Source organism: Protobothrops mucrosquamatus, unplaced genomic scaffold (assembly GCF_001527695.2).
Source record: "Protobothrops mucrosquamatus isolate PMUCROS unplaced genomic scaffold, P.Mucros_1.0 scaffold_280, whole genome shotgun sequence".
Lineage (NCBI taxonomy): Eukaryota > Metazoa > Chordata > Lepidosauria > Squamata > Viperidae > Protobothrops > Protobothrops mucrosquamatus.
In genome coordinates, this window is record NW_015386356.1 from 772,747 (window position 1) to 779,493 (window position 6,747).

Below are 6,747 nucleotides of genomic sequence, written 5' to 3' on the forward strand. Positions count from 1 at the left end.
TAGCAAGTCAAATTTGGCCTTTAAGTGATGCCTTGAGACCTCAGTGAGTTCCGACCAGATTGCAATTGGTTCTCAGGGTCAACTGAATAATAGATACTTATTTTACCAACTAAAGCAATTTTAATGCTGCAATCCAGACATAGCCTAGAGAGGGATATTTTTCCTGCTTGCCATGTTATCATCTACTAAATAATAGACAGACTGCTTTTCTAAGTAATATAAGAGATATATAATAGTCAGGAATACTGCTATTTTATTTTCAGGTTCCAGCTTGTAGTTCATAGTCACCATTGATTTGAAAGAATGTTGCACATAAAGATTTCTTGCTCTGACCTATCCTTCCAAGCTCAAATAAGGGAGGCTGGGAAAGTTGGATATATATATATGCAAACTGTAACCTCAGATAAAACAGAACATTTCTGCACAAAATGTATGAAATATCTCAAAATTCCAAATGCATATTTAAAAAATGGATATTGTTCATCCCTTCCTAATCTCATTCATCTTCATCCAGAAGTTTATAAAAGACTAAAGATCTATTCTTGGGGGGGGGGGAGAAACAGAGGGGGGGGCAAGTAAGATTTGAGTTTGTGCTTTTCCATCTGTATCTAGCTCTTAAATAATCATAAGTGGATGATATTCCCTTTTAAACCTGCATACATTAGTGCAAGTCTTATTCACTGTTTTTAACAATAAAGACATTATGTACTACTGTAGCTTTCAGTTGGCTATTTTTTAGCCTTTTCAGTTTCTATGACTATGCACAAAATTGGCTAAGAAACTGCAGGTGATAGGTGAGCAAGGTACAAACCATATATCAAAGTAATCAAGGTACATTATATCCAACACATGTTTGGAAAGCAATTGGGGAAAGTGCACTTTGTTTCTAGCAGAAAGGTCTTTTTTGTATTTGTAGGCAAGCATATGCAGCCCATCAGTTACTAAGTTGTTTAGTTATCGAAACTAGAGTTCAAATGAGGCCTTTTAGTTTCATGGATCAACAACTTACAAGATCTATTCACCATTAAGCCATCAAATCTTGCTCTTGTTTTTTTCTTCCCACTCCACTAATGTTGGTACCTGAAGATCTATTGCCTTCCTCCGTCTTCTCTTATATGTGTGTGTGTGTGTGTGTGTGTGTGTGTGTATACTTATATATATAATATATACACATTTACATATATATATATACACACACACACACAAACAAACACACACACACGTGTGTGTGTATATATAAATAAATATAAAAGACAACTGGACTTTCTTGGGTTTTTTCCTTGAAAATATTTTGCTTCTCATCCAAGAAGCTTCTTCATTTCTGGAATAGTTCTGAAACAGAACTGAAGACGTTTCTTGGATGAGAAGCATAACATTTTCAAGGAAAAAAGCAAGAAAGTCCAGTTGCCTTTGGAAAAACACGCTTGGGACAACCATGACTTGGATATTTAAGAATCTCCATAGAAATTTTTAAAACAGGTTTGTAAGTTTCTGTAATACTTAGAACTGAATGTCTTTTGGGTTTCCCTATTTTTAATAATGAAGTTTACAATTAAATAATCATATTTAATTGTTAACTTCATGTTTTGTTCAGGTTTTGTTCTCAAGTTTTCCTTTGCTATGAGACACTTTAAGATCAAATGGTATCCTAAAAAAGATTCATAATTTATATATACTTCAAGCTCCTTATGTCTGAATGCTTTGGCAATGTATTTTATGTAGTAATGGATATGTGTACAATATGTAGCCTCAAAAAGAACTAGAAAGTAATAATATTGAAAATCTTGGTGGTTTTTTGAATCTTGGTGACACCTGGACAATTTCAAATTTTCAAACAGGATTTGTCTCACTTTTTGGAATCATCATATAAAACTAGGTCGACAGCAATACACAGATACTTTCATTGCATCTGTAAGTGATTTGTAAATAATTAATATTACCAATATCCAGAAAATTAAACTATAGGCAATCCTCAACTTACAACCATCATTTAGCAACTGTTCAAAGTTACAATGGTACCGGAAAAAGTGACTTAGAACCAGTACTCCCACTTAAAACCATTGCAGCATCCCCAGAAGCATATGATGAAAATTTGGGTGCTTGGCAATATATTTAAGACAGTTGCACCATCTCAGGGTTATGTGATTGGCATTTGCAGCCTTCCCTGGTTTCCAATAAGCAAAGTTGCAGCCTTCCCTGGTTTCCAATAAGCAAAGTTGATGGACGGGGGGGGGGGAGCCAGATTCATTTAACAACTATGGGCAAAAAAAAAGTTGTAACATTGAGTGAGACTCAGTTAACAACTGCCTTGTTTAACAATGGAAATTCTGGCCTCAATTGTGGTTCTAAGTAGAGGACTATCTGTAGATGACATTTGTCCCATGCAAAACTTTCTCATATTTCAGCTACACTCTCCAGGTCCAAATGAATACTGATAAAGCCAGAAAGATAATATGGCAGAAGACTCCAATCCATGTGTTCAGGTTGACCATATGCATTCCCCCTTCTTCATATCTACACGCTGTGAATTTAGTTTTGGTGCTTATAAGCAAGCCTTGCAATGTCTTCCTGGTCCCTGCAGTTTTCCTGGCAAGATTTCAAAAGTGGTTTGCCATTGCCTGCCTCCTGTTCCAAGGTCACCCAGTTGGCTTTATGATTAAGGCTTAAAGCTTGTGATTTCCTTAAAAAAGCTGTATTCAATTGGATTCCCTCAGTTTTTGGAACTACAATTTCCCAAATATACAGCCAGGTAAAATGTATCATAATGCAATTGAGTTTAATCTAAATAAGTTTTGGTGAATAGATGATTTTTTTAAAAAAAAAGTTCTGTGAAGTTCTTATATCAATTTAGCTTAGACTGTGGTGTGTTTATTCTTCAACCATATCCTTTCCAGTAGCCAGTGATATATATTTTATGTGTATGACAGCAAATGCTAAGAAGTTGATCCTGAATGCTTGCAAACCTATTTAATTACAAGACTACTACAGCATAAGGCACACAAAAATGCTGATTCAAAACATTTCAGTAAAATTGTTTTCAGGAAAATATTATCTGCTCCTAAATCCCATGCATGTAGTGATTTATAATATATGTATTATGTATTCATAAAGAGTGTAAATATCCACAACATTCTAAACACTAATATAATGTGAATATTTTGTTTTCTCCTTCACTATTTCCAAAAGATGTAGAGGAACACCCAGATGAAAATAGTATTTTCCCCTATTTCTTTTTCTCATCTGAATCCTGATCATGCTAAATCCTGTACCTGCTAAATTGGTACAAACCACAAAATCAACCACAGCTCACAGAGCAACAATTTTTCCTTTTCCTTGGTTCATTTCTTTCATATTAGTTTATCATGCAACCAGGCAAAGAGATAGTGTTACTTATTCATTGTGTCTGTTTAGAGGAATTAAAGGAATAAATACCTTACTAGACTGCAGCAGAGTCACAAAATCAGGGAATGGTGACTGATATGCAAGTAAATTAATAGTTTAAATTTTGGAACAATGTACATTTCCATCTTTGTCAAAGGAATTTTTAAAAAAATAAGCACATAACTCTGACAGTACTCTAGGAAGAACCCTACAGATGTTGAATCTTTCTCTGAATTTACTTAATCTATTTACATTAATTAAATACAATTCAATCTAGGAACAAAAACTATAATGGATCAAGACTGCTTGGATACATTATTCATTTTCAGAGTTTCAGAAGGTGGAAATCATTGCAAAGGTATCCTGTTCTCTCAGTTTTTCCTGCTATTATATTACCTATTTCTTTCTCTAGGAAGGAGTTTACTAGCATGAACCAACCTTATAGCATCTTAGAGTTGAATAATAATAAAACTCTGCTGTGAAATGGAACCATTTATATTACTGCCCACAGAGTGTCTCAAGCAGACTGCAGAAAGGCATCATCAGAACAAGAAATTATTTGTTGAACCATAGTAATATAATGGTTTTGTTGAATCAGTCCCTATGATCATTAATCCAAGAAATGTGTTTTTCCACTTTGCCAACTTTAAGATGGTTAGACTTCAACTCCAGAATTCCCCAGACAGTCACGCTTAAAGTTGTTAAAGACGAGAAACCCTAGAACACTCAATCAGAAGCATTTAAGACAAAACTGAAAAATCTATCACTTTCCAGATTTTGGTTGGCTGTGATAACCATCAATCCCAATCAGTGTGGTGACAGCCAGAGGTCATGGGGACCATAGCCCGCCATTTGAAGGACCACAGAGTTTATAATCATAATGAGAGCCAATTTGGTCTAGGGGTTTTAAGGCCTAAGACTTACCTGGATACCATGAGTTCTAGTTCTGCCTTAGGCCTGAAATCCAGCTGGTTGACCTTGGTCATACCCTCTCTCAGCCAATCCACCTCACAAGACTGTTTTTGTGGAGAAAATAGGAGGAGGAGAATTAGGTATGTTTGCCACCTTGAGTTACTTATATACAGTGCTTTTTTGTAAAATAAAAAAAAGGTGCCAGAACTCACACATGTCATACAACCCGCCTTGCCTACCCTTCTTCTTCTTCTTGTGCCATATCCGTTATCGGACATTAGCGATCATGTTGGCGATCCTGATTTTATCAGCAGCCGCACGAAAAAGTGCTGCTGAGCTTTGTCCAAACCAGTCCCTGAGATTTTGAAGCCACGATGTTCGTCTTCTGCCTGGACCTCGTTTGCCTTTGATCTTTCCCTGGAGGATTAAATGGAGTATGCCGTATTTTTCTGGGTGTTGCATCACATGTCCAAAATATTCTAATTTTTGTTTCATTTTTGTGTACCAAGATTGTTTCTGAAACCAAATTGCCTACCCTACAAGGTACCATCCAAAAAAGGTGCTGGAACTCCGTTCTGGGGCATTCTATGACAAAAAAAGCCCTGCTTATATAAAAACAATAAAGGTGTGATATAAATAAATACATAAATAAAATAGTCACACTATAGAAATCTCTCATAGCAACATGAAGATGCTCTTCTTTGACACTTATCTAATATTTTAAGATCTTCTACCTTTCCATTTAACTACTAGAAACATTTGCCAATCACGGGCTCCAGGGAAAATACCACAGGTTGCAAGGAAATTCCAGTTAATTTCCCTAGCAATAACCACTTACTGTAGGCCAACATCTTTTTTAATACTATAATCTGTTTTCTTAAGTTACAGGAAGATGAAGTTTTACCCTTTCTGGACATCTCAGAATATCACTACATATCTTTGTGTGACTTTTCTCAAAGTTAAGAGGCCACATTGCAGTTTGAAGCCCTCAAACAGTGGCTACTTTAGAAACAGCTTGTCCTTACCCCTCATCAAATAAACCAATTTGGAGCCTGAACATACTGTTATGATAGGCAATGGAAATAATTATATGCAGGCATGGGTGGGTGTTATTAAAGGCATCTGTCACTCTGCAGTACTTACCATACCATTTATTTGTGTGTTTGTTGAAATCTATGCTCCTCTTGTGGTTATATTATCTCTTGAGCTGACATTAATCAAAGTATAGAACTAAGAATAGGCTTTGTTGGTGGAGGGGAAAGTAATCATCTTGAAAATCAATAAAAAAAATGATAAATTACCATAAATTATTCCAGATGAACAGTGCCCTCCTCCTGGGGCTGATGGGATGCAAGAAGATCAAAATGTATTATAAAGGCAAAGTTATGCTATATCGGCAGTCCTTTAAAAAACAAACAAAGAATGGTCTGATTCTCCTATAAATGGAAAATTGTGATTATCAACTGCCAGGAAAAACACATAGATATTTTGTTGATTCAGTCATAGCTGTTCACGATTAGGAAGTGGGGTGTCATTTGCAAGAAGCAGAAATGATGCCAGGAATATAATATGGATCCCTTATGGATTTACCAGAAAATCAATGGAGACAGACAGATCATCAGACAGCTTTGTTATAAACACAACCCACGAATAGATTTTGCAAATGGAAATCCATGTTGGAATACTAGAACATGGTCCAGGAAATATTTTTAAGGCGCCATATTCAGAATTTTCCCTATAATGTGATATCCTTTGATTGTTAGTTAGCAGTTCTGCATATGGAATAGGAATCATCACTGAATGACTTTTTCTGATTTTCAAATTATTTCCTCTCCCCCTTTAAATATGGACTGAATCCATGAGAGATTCTTCTGGTTCACCTTCAACAGACTTTAAGGAAGCTGTAAAGCAAGTACATGCATGTTTATAAATCTATCTTCACATGCATTAGTCATGTGGGTAAAATGTTTAATGTGAGTGTAAAGCAGGAAAAATTTTCCTGTTGTTATTTGATTTGGTTTAGCCTCCCTTTCTGCTAAACTCCAATCACTTTGAACAGCTAGCCCTTTGATTTTAAATTCCTAGGTGCAGTTGTAAAGTAATCTGCATAAAATATGCAATTCTTCCAAATTTCATCCCAGAAGTTTAAACTTCCCTTAGCTTAAGAACAGTTCATTTTATATCAAGAGTAATAGACTGCAGAGCCATAAATGACACCATTAATGTTGTGCTAAGTATTTTGTCCCATTACAGAAGATGGAGAAAAGAAAAAATAAAGGGTACAAACAGAAATCAGGTAGAGGGAAATTCCTTTCTGAATGTAAAGGAGATACGAAATGATGCCTTATATGTTCTTAACTTTTAAAATTCCTTCTCTGTATATGCTCACAGCAGCAAAAGGCCTTTTACGACAGAATACCTACTGCACAGGAGGCTTATTATGTAACATCATCT